The 19,006-nt window shown below is 45.4% G+C and overlaps 1 protein-coding gene across 2 annotated transcripts in view; it reads left to right on the forward strand.

The window, feature by feature from the left end:
- The first annotated feature begins 301 nt into the window (after window positions 1–301).
- The window catches only part of TMEM184A (transmembrane protein 184A), a 32,437-nt gene continuing 13,732 nt past the window's right edge, over window positions 302–19,006 (forward strand). Inside the window, exon 1 of one of the 2 annotated variants that reach the window (XM_077274788.1) lies at window positions 302–471. The gene's annotated coding sequence lies outside the window, so the exon portion shown is untranslated. Of the gene's footprint in view, window positions 472–15,707; window positions 15,833–19,006 lie in introns of those variants that run through there. The other variant, XM_077274789.1, reaches the window with a different exon arrangement.

The following is a 19,006-nucleotide window of genomic DNA, read 5'->3' on the forward strand; positions in this document are numbered from 1 at the left end:
TGTGACACGTGACTTATTGTTATGATCTAGACATCTCCACCCCATAATAACAGCAATCTAATATAAATGCACAAAGTGATCAAAACTATCATTTACGATTGATTCCTCCTTTATAAATCTTAGAGTCTCCGTTATCTTCTGTCTTTCTGTCGCTTTTCAGAAACTTCTGCAAAACTTCACAAAAGAAGCGAAGAACTTTGAAGGGGGCGTGGCCTGTGTGAAGTGGGCGTGGCTAGTGTGCAGGTGACAGCTGAGCTGCCTGCCCGCTGTCCTGTAGAGCAGGTAATACAGATCAGGGCGAGGAGGCGGAGAGAGGACAGACAGGAAGGGAAGACTCCTCACTTCGGATCCCTGGAAGATCCATGAATCCTATTTGGCTCCAGGACTCCGCAGCACAAACGTTTCCGCTCTGGGATTATTAAGAAGATCTATTAACGAGACTCCGAAATCTGGATAGAGGGATCCGCAGAGGTACAGTATCCGACTGCTACGTGTCGCCTTTTATACAAAGCCTGTAACTAACCAATACTTGTCCTGCTGGTTTTCCTGCTTTCGATAACTAATATCCAGGGCGAGCGTCTTATACCGGGAGTGTGGGGTCTTATACCGGGAGTGTGGGGTCTTATACCGGGAGTGTTGGGTCTTATACCGGGAGTGTGGAGTCTTATACCAGGAGTGTCGGGTCTTATACCAGGAGTGTCGGGTCTTATACCGGGAGTGTCGGGTCTTATACCAGGAGTGTGGGGTCTTATACCGGGAGTGTGGGGTCTTATACCGGGAGTGTCGGGTCTTATACCGGGAGTGTCGGGTCTTATACCGGGAGTGTTGGGTCTTATACCAGGAGTGTGGGGTCTTATACCGGGAGTGTCGGGTCTTATACCGGGAGTGTCGGGTCTTATACCAGGAGTGTCGGGTCTTATACCAGGAGTGTCGGGTCTTATACCGGAAGTGTGGGGTCTTATACCAGGAGTGTCGGGTCTTATACCAGGAGTGTCGGGTCTTATACCGGAAGTGTGGGGTCTTATACCGGGAGTGTTGGATCTTATATCAGGAGTGTGGGGTCTTATACCGGGAGTGTTGGGTCTTATACCGGGAGTGTGGGGTCTTATACCAGGAGTGTCGGGTCTTATACCAGGAGTGTCGGGTCTTATACCAGGAGTGTCTGGTCTTATACCGGAAGTGTGGGGTCTTATACCGGGAGTGTTGGGTCTTATACCGGGAGTGTTGGATCTTATATCAGGAGTGTCGGGTCTTATATCGGGAGTGTGGGGTCTTATACCGGGAGTATTGGGTCTTATACCGGGAGTGTTGGGTCTTATACCGGGAGTGTTGGATCTTATAACGGGAGTGTTGGGTCTCATATCAGGAGTGTTGGGTCTCATATCAGGAGTGTCGGGTCTTATACCGGGAGTGTTGGATCTTATATCAGGAGTGTGGGGTCTTATACCGGGAGTGTGGGGTCTTATACCGGGAGTGTTGGATCTTATATCAGGAGTGTGGGGTCTTATACCGGGAGTGTTGGGTCTTATACCGGGAGTGTGGGGTCTTATACCAGGAGTGTGGGGTCTTATACCAGGAGTGTCGGGTCTTATACCAGGAGTGTCGGGTCTTATACCGGGAGTGTCGGGTCTTATACCGGGAGTGTCGGGTCTTATACCGGGAGTGTGGGGTCTTATACCAGGAGTGTCGGGTCTTATACCAGGAGTGTCGGGTCTTATACCGGGAGTGTGGGGTCTTATACCGGGAGTGTTGGGTCTTATACTGGGAGTGTCGGGTCTTATACCAGGAGTGTCGGGTCTTATACCAGGAGTGTCGGGTCTTATACTGGAAGTGTGGGGTCTTATACCGGGAGTGTTGGATCTTATATCAGGAGTGTGGGGTCTTATACCGGGAGTGTGGGGTCTTATACCGGGAGTGTGGGGTCTTATACCGGGAGTGTTGGGTCTTATACCGGGAGTGTTGGATCTTATATCAGGAGTGTCGGGTCTTATATCGGGAGTGTGGGGTCTTATACCGGGAGTATTGGGTCTTATACCGGGAGTGTTGGGTCTTATACCGGGAGTGTTGGATCTTATAACGGGAGTGTTGGGTCTCATATCAGGAGTGTTGGGTCTCATATCAGGAGTGTCGGGTCTTATACCGGGAGTGTTGGATCTTATATCAGGAGTGTGGGGTCTTATACCGGGAGTGTGGGGTCTTATACCGGGAGTGTTGGGTCTTATACCGGGAGTGTGGGGTCTTATACCGGGAGTGTGGGGTCTTATACCGGGAGTGTGGTGTCATATACCAGGAGTGTCGGGTCTTATACCGGGAGTGTGGGGTCATATACCGGGAGTGTGGGGTCATATACCGGGAGTGTTGGGTCTTATACCGGGAGTGTGGGGTCATATACCGGGAGTGTTGGGTCTTGTAGGGCCGTGCGCCATATATACATAATCGTAGGCTTGAGAAGTAACTACAGCTGGTAGAGAGCTCGCTGACGATCCCAGATCTGAAGTTGTTGAAGAACAACAAATTCTATCTTGCTTTATCAGCCACCTCCTGGCATTGATGCTAAATAGTAGTTACAGAAGGCGATAACATGATAGAAGTCTGATCTTTGAAGATCTGACCCCTGATCCAAAAAACTCATCCCTTTTTATAACCTCCAGACACAATATCTAAGAACGTGGATCTGAAGTTGCTGTTGAATCACAAATTCTATCTTGCTTTATCAGCCACCTCCTGGCATTGATACTAAATACTAGTTACAGAAGGCGATAACATGATAGATATTAAAGACACAGACAGATGTCTGATGTTTGAAGATCTGACCCCTGATCCCAAAAAGTCATCTCTTTTTTTATAACCCCCAAACACAATATGGAAGAACGACCATACATTATATGCCAACAACAAGGGGCATGGATTTAGGGTGGATGGGGGTCCAATGGGTCAAACCCAACAACCTCACAAACCCCTTTTACCATACCCTTATCATATCTGCTTACAGTTATGTTCCTTCACACACTGCCATAGGGTAATATATATTCTGTATATATACATACAATATATACACATGTATATATAAGAAGGTGCTAGACACATCTGACTCCTCTTTCATCAGAAGGAAACAATAGGTCAGATAACATACGGTAGATCCAACATCCCAGCTCTCCCGGAGTGGAGATAATGCTATTGTATTCCGATCCCATTATCTATGATCAGGAATACTATGAATATTGTGTGAGTTCCCTGACCGGACATTGAAAAGCCTTTAAAGGGTTATTCTCTATCTTCATAAATGTGTTTTGTAAAAACAAATATTTTTGCAATTCACTGCTTAATACAATTTTCAGCCATTCTTGAGATATTAACATTTTTCTTTTGTTTACATCTTGTTGCCTTGGAGACCGACCACCACTGATAGACAGCAGAACATACACAGTGATTACAAGCTATTTTGTGTTGAGCTTGTAAGTACTATTTTGAAGATGGCCAGGATCGCTGGAGCATGTCGTCGCCTACTAATTCCAGCCAACTTCAGCTCATGGCTTATAAGCTATACCGCAGAGGTGGTCGGTATCCTAGGTAACAAGCAATAAACAAAGTAAAAGTGCTAATATCTGAGAATTTTAATAAGCTGTAAATTGCAAAAGTGCTTGTTTTTACCGAAGTGACCATCTATCGAAAGAGTAGTAAGCCTTAAAGGTCTATAAAATAATATGAGAATTGGCTGAATTTCATGGTACTGACTGACCGTCTTATGTGTATGGCGACCTCCCGACTCTTCCTCGACAGATGATGCAGAGCAGAAAAGAGAAGGATTGGGTAGTTGGAATTCTGCAGCCGATCTGTTCGTTTTCAGGGGAGAGAAGCAAATCCACATGATTGTGGACACCCAACGCATCGCCTTCTGGTGGCAGTGCCTCATCCCATCACCTTCTGTTGGCAGTGCCTCAACGCATCACCTTCTGGTGGCAGCGCCCCAATGCATCGCCTTCTGGTGGCAGCGCCCCAATGCATCGCCTTCTGGTGGCAGCGCCCCAACGCATCATCATCTGATGGTACCGTCCCAACACATCACTTTCTGGTGGCAGCTCCCCATTGCATCGCCTTCTGATGGCAGCGTCCCAACACATTTCCTTCTGGTGGCAGTGCCCCAACGCTTCGTCTTCTGATGGCAGTGCCCCGACACTTCACCTTCTGATTGCAGTGCCCCAACACTTCGCCTTCTGATGGCAGTGCCCCAACGCTTCGTCTTCTGATGGCAGGGCCACAACGCTTCGCCTTCTGGTGGCAGCGCCCCAACACTTTGTCTTCTGGTGGCAGAACTTGTTATTTGGCGGCTGCTGGCAGCTATCTGGCGCTACCTGTCACATGAACTTCTTGTATTTTTTAGAATAGGAATACTTGTTATTGTATTATTATACTGAACGTCCAGATGCCAGGAGTAGTGGTGGCGGATGGGAGGGGTGATTCTAATGTCTTCCTTGTTTATGTCGGCATCAGCTTTCATGTCAGCTTGTGTGTTCCTGCCGGAGGTTTGGGAGCTCCCGTGTGAATTTATGTTGTGGTATCACACATCAGTCAGGTGCAGCCGTCCCATAATCCACTCCGGATTATCCGGCATTACAGAGAGTTTTATGGGATTCTATAAAGAAAACTAAAATAACAGTTATACGACTCACACATTTTGGACCGAAGGCTTTATTCACACTTCGGTGATCTGTACGAGGACACATTATGTTCCAGGCTTAGTCACAATTCTATTTTACAGACATATCTTTGTTTTTGCATATTGATGGTCTGCAGAAAAAAAAATAAAAAAAAAAATATATATATATATATATATATATATATATATATATATACATCCAATACATCGGTCTCCTCCGGGAATGTGACCAGTGTAAAGTGGTCATCTGTAACCTGCGGCAAAACTACCACTATCTGCAGGCTGGGAATGGTGGTTTTGCAAAAACTGGTGTAGAGTCTGTTAGCACAAGATGACTGTTCAAACCAAGCACAGGCGCTCGGTGCACCCTTGGTGTGGCCAAACAGTTTTTTGTACTGTCCTACCTAATTCTTTTCTACCTCTTCCATAATTGACAGCCCTGGCATTATATGAGCTAGAGGAGGGCAGATATAGATAAAAAAGCAAGTATCAGTGAGAGGACCGCTTTAAGTTCAGAGGTGTGACCAATGACTAAACTCATCTGGTAAGATGTCTCCGAGCCGTATTCCTGGGAAGAAGAGATGGAGCAGGTGGAGGTCTCTGTAGACCACCAGTGAAACCATTCATTCCTAATGGAAATGTCGAAGACCAGCTGAACGCTCAGCTATCTGTGGTGGTCCCATAGAAAATGAATGTGCATGATCAGCCATCGCTCCATCTGAGCCCTGGTTCTCGGCATCAGTGGGGGCCTCAGCAGTGAGACCCCCACAATCGGGACGTTATCCACTCAGTACAAGCCCTTTAACTGAACGCAGCTACCTCCTAGCGCAGGCGTCGGTGAGATCGGATCAGTGTCGGGTTCACCTTGAGAACCTGTACGGTGAACTTTGCACTTTGATAACAGAAGAACTTTGCTAAACTGGAAAAAAAAATCTTTGGGATCAGCAATTGTCAGATATAAGATAGTGGCTGGAAGGAATTGTGGAAGGAGCTGAGATGAGCAATGATACGACATAAGTCCAGCCAAGAGGCTTCTCCTCTTTCGATAGGTTTTTCCATATTTTATTATTAATACATTAAAATTAGTAATCTTGCAATTCTCACTCTGGCCACTAGGGCTTTTTTAGACTCGCACTTGTATGTCCAACGCCCCCGCATGGTGTCCCCTTCTCCCTCCGTGCAGGGATGCCGGTTTATGCACCACCCCGGCCCTCGGCGCGGTCCCGGTGTGCTTCCTTCTTCCTGCTCAGTTCCAGTTCAAAGCAGCGCACACACTCCCTTGCTCTTAAAGCAAGTAAATGCCCTCAACTTGTTGCTGAGAGGCATTTAGTATAATGTGGGCACCTGCAAGATCACTCCCAGACAATTGCTGGGAGTCATCCTGTATAAAAGACTCCCTTTCCCTTAGGGAGTCACTGAGCATCGAGTTTAGTCTTGAGGCAGTTGGTGTTCTACCAGTGCAGTTGTGAGGTGCCCTGGTCCCAGTGTGGCCATGGTCCTGAACCCGAATCCCTGGTCCGGTGCGGTCAGTTCCTGAACGTAGTCCCCTGGTCCCGGTGCTGCCAAACCTGTTCCCAAAGTCCCCTGGTCCGGTGCGGTCAGTTCCTGATCGTAGTCCTCTGGTCCCGGTGCGGCCAATCCTGTTCCTAAAGTCCCCTTGTCTCGGTGCGGACAGTTCCTGAACATTGCCCCCTGGTACTTGAATGGCCAGTCCTGAATCCGCAGTCCCCTGGTCTTGGTGCGGCCAGCCAGTCCTGTTTCCAAAGTCCCCTGGTCCCGGGGCAGCCAGAGCCTGAACGTTGTCCCTGGTCATGGAGCAGCCAGTCCTGAATCCGCAGTCCCCTGGTCTTGGTGCGGCTAGCCAGTCCTGTTTCCAAAGTCCCCTGGTCCCGGGGCAGCCAGAGCCTGAACGTTGTCCCTGGTCATGGAGCGGCCAGTCCTGAATCTGCAGTCCCCTGGTCTTGGTGCGGCTAGCCAGTCCTGTTTCCAAAGTCCCCTGGTCCCGGGGCAGCCAGAGCCTGAACGTTGTCCCTGGTCATGGAGCAGCCAGTCCTGAATCCGCAGTCCCCTGGTCTTGGTGCGGCTAGCCAGTCCTGTTTCCAAAGTCCCCTGGTCCCGGGGCAGCCAGAGCCTGAACGTTGTCCCTGCTCATGGAGCGGCCAGTCCTGAATCTGCAGTCCCCTGGTCTTGGTGCGGCTAGCCAGTCCTGTTTCCAAAGTCCCCTGGTCCCGGGGCAGCCAGAGTCTGAACGTTGTCCCTGGTCAAGGAGCGGACAGTCCTGAATCCACAGTCCCCTGGTCTTGGTGCGGCTAGCCAGTCCTGTTTTCAAAGTCCCCTGGTCCCGGGGCAGCCAGAGCCTGATTGTTGTCCCTGCTCATGGAGCGGCCAGTCCTGAATCTGCAGTCCCCTGGTCTTGGTGCGGCTAGCCAGTCCTGTTTCCAAAGTCCCCTGGTCCCGGGGCAGCCAGAGTCTGAACGTTGTCCCTGGTCAAGGAGCGGACAGTCCTGAATCCACAGTCCCCTGGTCTTGGTGCGGCTAGCCAGTCCTGTTTCCAAAGTCCCCTGGTCCCGGGGCAGCCAGAGCCTGAACATTGTCCCTGCTCATGGAGCGACCAGTCCTGAATCCGAAGTCCCCTGGTTCCAGTGCGGCCAGTGCCAGAACATTGTCCCCCTATCCGTGTGCTGCTAGTCCCTGATCCAGTATCCTAGACCGGTGTGTCTGAACATAGCCCTAATCAGTTAGAGTACCTGACCCTGAGGTCAGAAGCTGCAGTACCGGATCTGTCTAGGAGTGGTACCTAGTGGCTGCCTGCAGCCCAGGCTATCTCCACCATCAGGTGCTCCAGCTTAGCTATGCTCCTTCTAGGCAGGCCTGGTCTTGTGGCACAGTGGGTCCACAAATCCACATGCGCCACCGCTGGGCATAAAAGTACTTCCTGTCGTTTCAGGAAGAGTTTTCAGCAGTCTCCTTATCATCAGAGGCAGGACTACAATGATTAGTAAAACCTCTATACACAGCTGATAACACAGGATCCACCAATCGCAATAGATTATTGTCTACCCGTCTGTTTTCAATGACGCTCATTAGATGCCTCAATACAAATTATAGGGTCAGAACGTTCATTGTTGAGGTTGTTGGAGCTTGTCTGGTTACTAGGGATACGCTGCCTAGTAACAATTGTCTTTATCGTTGTTGAATCTTGACCCTAGCAATCATTCTCTGACCTCTCCAGATATTGCAGCACTTATCCCATGCTTTTCCGTATCACTGACCACTGTATTATAATAGTCCCTTAAAGAAACATAGAAAGTGCACAAAAAATATCATAATGTCTCATCAATTCCTCCCATAATCTCCATTTTTTAATCTTACTTTGTCTCATATTCCAAATAAAACTGACCGATGTATAAAGAAATCTTCTCCTTGTCTCAGATCTGCCATCTATTTCATGAGGTTGTAATATAAAAAAAAAAACGGACTGCAGCAGGAGCCTCCCCCCTTGATAAAATGTTACGAAGCCACACCCCCTTTTACAAGGGGCGTGGCTTAAGGTGGTCACCTGCTGGAAATGGCACTGATCAGCAGGAGATTAACCCCTTTTGTTCTCTGCATGATTTCTATAATACTGACCGTTTTTCTGATCCTGCAGGCGACTGACAAGCAGCGCGGGCGACTCTAGTTCTTGTCCCCAGCCTAGAAAGTGATTATTTGCAGCCTTCATCTTCGCCGTGTAAGCCTAACCAAACACGGCATTATTTACCCTCTCCGCTCACTTGCAGATCCTGTTAACACTCATTTAAAAGAAAAAAAAAGTCATCGTGTGTGATTTGCTGTCAAGCTTATTGGAGCATTTTACAGCTTTTCTGGCAACTCCGTGACCACTGGTATTAAAGCCCCACGCGCGTCGCCGCTAAGTGTGAGGGTGACAGCTGCTGCAAAGATTAGTCAATAACAACATGAACTGTGTGTCGCGAAGGGCGGAAGGGGCACCCAGGACTGGAATAATGTTCCCTACACAGTCCTGGGAGACTACCAAGACTTTGTAGGGTATAACTTTTAATTTTGGAAATATCCCTTTAAATCTGTCAAAATTTGCAATGGAGTTTTCAATGCAAAAGCGAGCAGAAACCAAATCTGTGTTCAACTGTATGCATATGTGCATGCTCCAGAATGACTTAAAGGGGTTGTGCCGAGGTTAGAAGTTATCCCCTATTGATAAGATAAGGGTAACCCCCCAGTCTCCTGGCAGGAGCATCAGGTGACCACTGCAGCCACTTAGAAACCATTGATTGGCTGCAGCAGTCACAGTCACATTCCATCTGAGCCAGCAATGAGACCCCCATTTATTCCGAGTTCTCAGGTTCTGAACAGTCTTGATCACCCCCGTTCCTTCATGCTACATTCCCCCTCGGTGACTAAATTTGATCACCCAAGGAAATGGTAGATGGTCTAAGGATGATCAGCTGTTTTATTTGTAAAGACAACCCCTTTAAGTGCTACCGTATACTTTTAATCTATGATATCTTCTGCAAATGATAATCCAGCACACTTAGTCTTGGGACCGGCAAACGTCCAGTGTATAGGACAGAATTACGTTGGGGTTGGAAATGAAAACAGAGGCTCGGGAAGATGAGTGAACTGAGCCCTTTAAGGCCAACTTTTCTATTTCTAGAATATAAATGATGATTCCGGGCGATCGATGCGACTCCGGTGGACGGTAGAAGAGGCATGCCTGGAATGTACAAACATATCGACTGCGGGGGATTCAATATTGTTGTCTTACTATTTAACTGTATCTGACAGTGCAAAATGTCACCCACTACTCAACACGAACATCAAAGACGACCCGATCTATAAAAAGCCAAGAAAGATCCTAAACACAATGGAAAACCACTAAGAGCCTCTTCTGGGGGTTTATCCATTAACGAAACACCTTCTGGATTGATTGCATCACTTAGATGTCTGCCGTACAATCAATCCCCGGATCTTCTCACTGCCGGGAGAAAAGTATCACAAGAATGCAGAAAGTTACTTGTCACCATCTACAACCTGTCTCCTTGCTTTTTCTTCTGGCTCAGATGGAATGTGACTGTGACTGCTGCAGCCAGTCAGTGGTTTCCAATTGGCTGCAGTGGTCACTTAATGCTCCTCCCAGAAGAGAAAGCCAAGAGACTGTTAGGGGATAAGGGTAGCAATATTGAGCATCAGGGGTCCAGTAGGTACCGTATGTTCTTCACATAGGGGACTTTGGGCCATAGTGATCTGTGGGGGTCTTAACCTCAGCAATGATACATGGAAAGCATTTTTTGGAAAACCTCTCTTTAACTACCCCCTTATTTCTGAGTGACGCCACTATTCGCTTGCCCTTATAGGGTCTTGACAAGTAAAAGAGGAGGTATCACTTTATATATAGGCATGTTTGCCATTCAGATACCTGGTCTGGAGAAAGCTGGATCACACTATAGATTGTCACCCAGTTTTCTCCAAAAAATACAATTTAACATGACATGACCCTGGTTAGGTGTTAGTTAAAGAGAACTTTTCACTGAATTTATTCATATAAACTGAGTATATCCCCCAATTGCCCCTCTTTCACCGTTTCTGGAACAGTTTTTCTTTTTCTTCTGCACCCCTCCATTCCAAAGTTATATCCCCGGATAATAATGGTGCAAATTGTCCCTTTAAGCAAATGGGCGTATACCACAGCGCTTCTCTGTGAGCGTTTACATTTTATCTTCTGACTCTGACCAATCAAAACACAGCCACGCCCTCAGAGAAGTTCTGTGGTACACGCCCCCAGGAGGTTAAAGGAAAAACGTGCACAATTATTACCGTGGGGTATAACTTTGGAACGGAGGGGCGCAGAAAAAAAAGAAAAACTGTTTTGGAATCAGTGGAAGAGCGTCGATTGGGGGAGATATGTCCAGAAAAAGGTGAATGTCAAAGGCAATCTGCATTTATTACACAGGGACAGAGCGTCAGGACAAGTCATCGTCCTCCGCCCATGTGCGAGAAATGATCACTGATGAGTTACAGACAGAGACTAATCCATTATTTATAGGACCGACCTGGAGCGGGCGATCGCTCAAACATTAATGAGGCGTATCTGGACTATTTATAACATGAGCCCAATCTGCCCGAAAGCGTCCCCCGTCCTCAGCCCGCGGGTGTCACCTTCATGATGGCGTTACAGATATCTCCCTGCTCTTACCATTGGGCGACCAACGTTAGTACATAACTGGCAATTCCGCTACATGCTGCCGAGGCGCCGCTTGTCCTCCTAGGTCTGTGCCCACTACTGATGATGCTGGACAGTCTGCTGTAGAACCTCATAATGCACACCTCAGCTGCTGCAGAGCTTCTTTGGTGTATTTATATCAGCCGCGGATGTGTGCAGACAAAGGCCTAATGCACCCCTATTATATACTATATTGTGGTCACCTTTCAGGCCTGTGACCCGGGTTATTCGGTGGGCTCTGCGTTCTCTCACGTTCTCTCTCTGACTTGTGTTGGTATATATAATATATACTGTATCTGTGCAGTACTGGGCAAACGTTTAGGCAGGTGAAAAAAATGCCTCAAAGTGAGAATAGTGTAAAAAAACAACAGATGTTTATACAATGTAAAGTGTCTGTGTATAGTATATATAGTATATAGATTGTGCGTATGTGTGTATATACAGTATATAATGTACATATGTGTGAACAGTGTATAGTGTGCGTATATACAGTATATAGTGTTTGCGTATGTTTGTGTATTTACAGTATACAGTGTACATGTGTGTACAGTATGTAGTGTGGGTATATAAATTATATAGTGTATATATACAGCATATAGTACATGTGTCTGTACAGTATATAGTGTGTGCATTTATACAGTAAATAGTGTATATATACAGTATATAGTGTGTGAATAGTTTATACTGTGTATATAAAGTATACAGTTTTTGCTTTTGTGTATACCGTATATGATGCATGTGTACACTATACAGTGTGTGTATATACAGTATGTAGTGTGTGCGTATGTGTGTAAGTACAGTATATAGTGTGTATGTGGGTATATACAGTATAGAATGTATGTGTATATACAGTATTTAGTGTGTGTAAGTACAGTGTATAGTGTGGGTATGTACAGTATATAGTATGCGTATGTGGGTATATACAGTATATTGTGTATGTAGACTATAGTGTGTGTTTATAGTACACTGCTCAAAAAAATAAAGGGAACACTTAGGCTTCTTTCACACTTGCGTCGTTTGGCCTCCGTCGAAATGCATCGTTTTGGAGAAAAAACGCATCCTGCAAAGTTGCCCGCAGGATGCGTTTTTTCTCCATAGGGCTCATTTCCACTTGCGAGGAAAACGGACGAGTGCAATCCGATAAAAAAATCGGATTGCACTCGGACCAATGTTATTCAATAGGTGTCTTTTCATTTGCGATTTTTTTTCTCAGCCAAAATCGGACTGAGAAAAAAATCGCAGCATGCTGCGTATTGCTGCGATTCTCGGACGAGACTCGCCAATGCAAGTCAATGGGTGCGAGAAAAAAATCGCACAGCACTCGCACCATGCGAGTACTGTCCGATTTTTACGCACCGGTGTCCTTTGAAAAGCCGCAGCGCAGTGTACAGTAAAATCACACTGACAGGTTAGAATAGAGTAGATATGTACACATAGAATAGGTATATCTACATATATGTCAGTGAGACACCTATATATGTATATTTATATTTAATGCAGCGCTAGATAGCAGAAAAGCCGCTAATTCAAATACCGGCTTTTGCTCTCTCCTTCACAAACCCGACATGATATGAGACATGGTTTACATACAGTAAACCATCTCATATCCTTTTTTTTTTGCATATTCCACACTACTAATGTTAGTAGTGTGTATGTGCAAAATTTGAGCGCTCTAGCTATAAAATTAAAGGGTTAAATCCCAGAAAAAATTGGCGTGGGCTCCCGCGCAATTTTCTCCGCCAGAGTGGTAAAGCCAGTGACTGAGGGCAGATATTAATAGCCTAGAGAGGGTCAATGGTTATTGCCCCCCCCCCTGGCTACAAATATCTGCCCCCAGCCACCCCAGAAAAGGCACATCTGGAAGATGCGCCTATTCTGGCACTTCGCCACTCTCTTCCCACTCCCTGTAGCGGTGGGATATGGGGTAATGAAGGGTTAATGTCACCTTGCTATTGTAAGGTGACATTAAGCCAGGCCAATAATGGAGAGGTGTCAATTATGACACCTATCCATTAATAATCCAATAGTACGAAATGGTTAATAAAACACACACACATTATTACAAAGTACTTTAATGAAATAAAGACACAGGGTGTTGTATTATTTTATTATTCTCTTAATCCACCTGAAGACCCTCGTTCTGTAAAAAAGGAAAAATAAAAAATCAACAATATCCCATACCTTCCGTCGTTCTGGCAAGTCCCACGATGTAAATCCATTTGAAGGGGTTAAATCATTTTACAGCCAGGAGCTGCGCTAAAGCACTGCTCGTGGATGTAAAACCCCGGGTACTGAATGGAATGCAGGGGAATGTCCTGTAGTTACCTTGAGTCGCGGTGATGCGCCCTCTGCTGGATGTCCTCATATGAACTCGAGTGTGGGAACTTTGGGCGAGTGCACAGTTTATAGTGTGTGTATATACATTCCTCCTTGGTCAGACCTCATCTGGAATACTGTGTCCAGTTTTGGCACATTTTAAAAAAAGACATCAACAAACTGGAGCAAGTTCAGAGAAGAGCGACCAGAATGGTGACCGGTCTGCAAACCATGTCCTATGAGGAACGTTTACAGGATTTGGGAATGTTTAGCTTGCAAAAAAGAAGACTGAGAGGAGACTTAATAGCTGTCTACAAATATCTCAAGGGCTGTCACATTGTAGGAGGATCATCGTTATTCTCATTTGCACAAGGAAAGACTAGAAGCAATGGGATGAAACTGAATGGAAGGAGACACAGATTAGATATTAGAAAGTCTTTTTGACAGTTAGGGTGATCAATGAAAGGAACAGGCGACCACGAGAGGTGGTGAGTTCTCCTTCAATGGAAGTCTTCAAACAGAGGCTGGACGGACGTCTGTCTGAGATGGGTTAGTGAATCCTGCTTTGAGCAGGGGGTTGGACCAGATGACCCTGGAGGTCCCTTCCAACTCTAACATTCTATGAGTATATTGTGTGTATATGGGTATATAGTTCGTATACAGTATATAGTGTGTGTCCAGTTTATAGTGTGTGTATATTCAGTATATTGTGTGTATGAGTATATAGTGCCTATACAGTATATAGTGTGTGTCCAGTTTATAGTGTGTGTATATTCAGTATATTGTGTGTATGAGTATATAGTGCCTATACAGTATATAGTGTGTCCAGTTTATAGTGTGCATATACAGTGTATTGTGTGTATATGGGTATTTACAGTAGTGTGTGTATATACAGTATATAGTATGTGTCCAGTTTATAGTGTGTATATTCAGTATATTGTGTGTATATGGGTATAGTGTGTGTATATTCAGTATATAGTGTGTAGATGGGTATGTACAGTAGTGTGTGTATATTCAGTATATAGTGTGTATATGGGTATATACAGTAGTGTGTGTATATTCAGTATATAGTGTGTATATGGGTATATACAGTAGTGTGTGTATATTCAGTATATAGTGTGTATATGGGTATATACAGTAGTGTGTGTATATTCAGTATATAGTGTGTATATGGGTATATACAGTAGTGTGTGTATATACAGTATATAGTATGTGTCCAGTTTATAGTGTGTATATTCAGTATATTGTGTGTATATGGGTATGTACAGTAGTGTGTGTATATACAGTATATAGTGTGTATATGGGTATATACAGTAGTGTGTGTATATACAGTATATAGTATGTGTCCAGTTTATAGTGTGTATATTCAGTATATTGTGTGTATATGGGTATAGTGTGTGTATATTCAGTATATTGTGTGTATATGGGTATAGTGTGTGTATATTCAGTATATTGTGTGTAGATGGGTATGTACAGTAGTGTGTGTATATTCAGTATATAGTGTGTAGATGGGTATGTACAGTAGTGTGTGTATATTCAGTATATGGTGTGTATATGGGTATATACAGTAGTGTGTATATTCAGTATATTGTGTGTATATGGGTATATACAGTAGTGTGTATGTGTGTATATACAGTATATTGTGTGTATATGGGTATATTCAGTAGTGTGTGTATGTGTGTATATACAGTATAGTGTGTGTAGATGGGTATATACAGTAGTGTGTGTATGTGTGTATATACAGTATATAGTCTGTGTGTTTACATACATGTATAATGTGTTGTGTGAAGAGGCTGTTTCTGACCCGTTTCGCCCCACACAGTACAGCAGTGTCGTTACTTTGTGCTGTGTAAACACTGTAATGTTGCTTGGCGGCTCCTGACACCACGACATACATTGATTGTCAGTTCCGCTATTGCCCAATGCAAAGAATCAGATGAAAGTTGAGTCGGGAGTGGAGATGAAGTTGTCAGGACGAGATCCTGTATTATTGATGCAAAGCAAATACACAGAATTTAAAAGCAGCAAATATTTGCCCGGCTTTACATCTCCCCGGCTGCCTACTGACGCTGTGCTGGTAGAGACCAGTGCGGATACCGCTCCACTATCACATTCCTGTTCGGTAAATTGTGGCCCCTGAACTTTCGAGGCCCCCAGACAGCATAACGTCCATCTGGGCGATTATCTCATCATCGGGACAGATTTTCATCTTCTGTATCAATGATAATTTTCTATTCAATGACGGGAAGCAGAGATCTTGAAAGCTACAAGGAATTGATGCCACCGAATATTATAAAATGATGAAGCTTTTCACTGGTTAGGGGGTGTTATCTGGGTAATTGGGTACTTTTCTCTCTCTGGCCTGCGGCGGTCCGCCATCATCCCACCATCATCCAGTATGACCTACATATGATGTATATTTGTGATATATCTGCTGTGATCCGGAGGTGTAAAGTGAGTTAATATTAGTCCTGAAGTTAAATATTTACCACCTAGGAAAAGTTCCTGTCGACTGCTGGCACCGGGGCGGTGGGTGCTGGGAGAGGGCAGTAAGACTGGAGCGTGATAATAACATCCGCTGGTAAACACGCACGGAACGCCGAACGGAACCCGTCCGACCGGTGAGACATTTCTGACCTTTTCCTAGAAAAACCGGCTGTTACATCCACCCCAATGTGCGGCACCACCTGTGTCGCGAGCAGATGGTAGCTCCTCTGTTCTTCTTTCTTCTGCCGTTTTTTGCTGTTTTGTAGGATTGGGAACGTGCTGTAAAAATCCATATTTGGTTTAGCTCCCTCTAGTGGTAACCCTCAGAAATCAGAATGGTATCATTTAAAGGGAATCGCACCAGATTTTTGTTACCCCATGTGAGAGAAGCATAATGTAAAGGCAGAGACCCTGATTCCAAAGATGTGTCACTTACTAGGCTACTTGCTGTAGTTTTGATAAAATCTTTGTTTTATCTCCTGCAGATCTAACTGTTCTCTGAATGCTGAGCCCTGAATAACCCCGCCCACACCACTGATTGGCAGCAGTACACTGTGCATAAGCAGAAAGCTGCCAATCAGTGTTGGGGGCGTGGCTGGACTACCTGGAAGCAGGTTAACTAGTCCTCTAGTGAGAATCTCAAGCGTGGTTTTATCAAAACTACAGCAAGCAGCTCAGTAAGTGGCACATCGACGGAATCAGTGTCTCTTTCTCTACATTATGCTGCTCTCAGATTAGGTAGTGAAAACCTGGTGACAAATTCCCTTTAACCCCTTCACGACATGCCCCGTACTAGTACTGCGCATGTTGTGTCTCCCCCTTTGATGTGGGCTCCGGCGGTGAGCCCACATCAAAGTCGCGACATGTCAGCTGTTTTGTACAGCTGACATGTGCGCGCAATAGCGGCAGGTGGAATCGCGATCCACCTGCCGCTATTAACTAGTTAAATGCCGCTGTCAAACGCTGATAGCGGCATTTAACTACCGCTTCCGGAGGCACGGAATCGCCGACACATGATCGGGGGTCGGTGATGCATCGGCATGACAACCCTGTGGTCGTTGTTGATAGCAATCCTGTAATTCAGCTACATAATAATAATAATAATTTTATTTATATAGCGCCAACATATTCCGCAGCGCTTTACAACTTATAGAGGGGACTTGTACAGACAATAGACATTACAGCATAACAGAAATCACAGTTCAAAACAGATACCAGTAGGAATGAGGGCCCTGCTCGCAAGCTTACAATCTATGAGGAAAAGGGGAGACACGAGAGGTGGATGGTAACAATTGCTTTAGTTATTTGGACCAGCCATAGTGTAAGGCTCGGGTGTTCATGTAAAGCTGCATGAACCAGTTAACTACCTAAGTATGTAGCAGTACAGACACAGAGGCTATTAACTGCATAAAGTGTATGAGAACATGATGGAGGAACGTGATTATGTTGTTGTTTTTTTATTAATAGGCCACACAGGGATAATTAGGTTAATGCGTTGAGGCGGTAGGCCAATCTGAACAAATGAGTTTTTAGGGCACGCTTAAAACTGTGGGGATTGGGGATTAATTGTATTAACCTAGGTAGTGCATTCCAAAGAATCGGCGCCGCACGTGTAAAGTCTTGGAGACGGGAGTGGGAGGTTCTGATTATTGAGGATGCTAACCTGAGGTCATTAGCAGAGCGGAGGGCACGGGTAGGTTGGTAGACTGAGACCAGAGAGGAGATGTAGGGTGGTGCTGAGCCATGGAGTGCTTTGTGGATGAGGGTAGTAGTTTTGTACTGGATTCTGGATTGGATGGGTAGCCAGTGTAATGACTGGCACAAGGTAGAGGCATCGGTGTAACGGTTGGCGAGGAATATGATCCTGGCAGCAGCATTCAGGACAGATTGGAGCGGGGAGAGTCTGGTAAAAGGTAGGCCAATTAGTAGAGAGTTACAATAGTCCAGACGAGAATGAATAAGTGAGACAGTAAGAGTTTTTGCAGAGTCGAAAGTAAGAAAAGGGCGAATTCTGGAAATGTTTTTGAGATGCAGATAAGAAGAGCGAGCCAGTGATCGGATGTGGGGGGTGAATGAAAGCTCGGAATCAAGGATGACTCCAAGGCAGCGGGCATGTTGCTTTGGAGTAATGGTGGAACCGCACACAGAGATGGCAATGTCGGGCAAAGGTAGGTTTGTAGAGGGAGAGAACACGAGGAGTTCAGTTTTTGACAGGTTCAGTTTCAGATAGAGGGAGGACATGATGTTAGAGACAGCGGTAAGACAATCACTGGTGTTTTCTAAAAAGGTCGGCGTGATAACAGGAGAAGAGGTATATAATTGGGTGTCGTCAGCATAGAGATGGTACTGGAAACCAAATCTACTGATTGTTTGTCCAATAGGGGCAGTATACAAAGAGAAGAGGAGGGGGCCTAGGACTGATCCTTGAGGAACCCCAACAGTAAGGGGAAGGTGAGAGGAGGAGGAACCAGCAAAACATACAGTGAAGGATCGGTCAGAGAGATAGGAGGAGAACCAAGAGAGAACGGTGTCCTTGAGGCCGATGGAGCGGAGCATAGTGAGAAGGAGCTGATGATCCACAGTGTCGAATGCTGCGGAGAGATCCAAGAGAATGAGCATGGAATAGTGACCATTAGATTTAGCTGTTAGTAGGTCATTAGAGACTTTAGTGAGGGCAGTTTCAGTAGAGTGTAAAGAGCGGAAACCAGATTGAAGAGGGTCGAGAAGAGAATTATCTGAGAGATAGCAGGTAAGACGGGAGTGGACCAGGCGTTCCAGGAGTTTAGAGATGAAGGGAAGATTAGAGACAGGTCTATAATTAGCGGCACAATTTTGATCGAGGGAGGGCTTTTTAAGTAGTGGATGTATGATGGCATGCTTAAATGAGGAGGGTGAGTGGTGCCAGCATCTAGCCTCCCATGGAGGCTATTGAAGCATGGTAAAAGTAAAAAAAAAAAGTTTTAAAAAATATGAAAAAAATAAAAAAAATCTAAAAGTTTAAATCACCCCCCTTTCGCCCCATTCAAAATAAAACAATAAAAAAAAAAAATCAAACATACACATATTTGGTATCGCCGCGTTCAGAATCGCCCGATCTATCAATAAAAAGAGCATTAACCTGATCGCTAAACGGCGTAGCGCCCAAAAAATTCAAAACGCCAGAATTACGTTTTTTTGGTTGCCGCGACATTGCATTAAAATGCAATAACGGGCGATCAAAAGAACTTATCTGCACCAAAATGATATCATTAAAAACGTCAGCTCGGCACGCAAAAAATAAGCCCTCACCTGACCCAAGATCCCAAAAA

Source organism: Ranitomeya variabilis, chromosome 7, assembly GCF_051348905.1.
Source record: "Ranitomeya variabilis isolate aRanVar5 chromosome 7, aRanVar5.hap1, whole genome shotgun sequence".
NCBI classification, from domain to species: Eukaryota; Metazoa; Chordata; class Amphibia; order Anura; family Dendrobatidae; genus Ranitomeya; species Ranitomeya variabilis.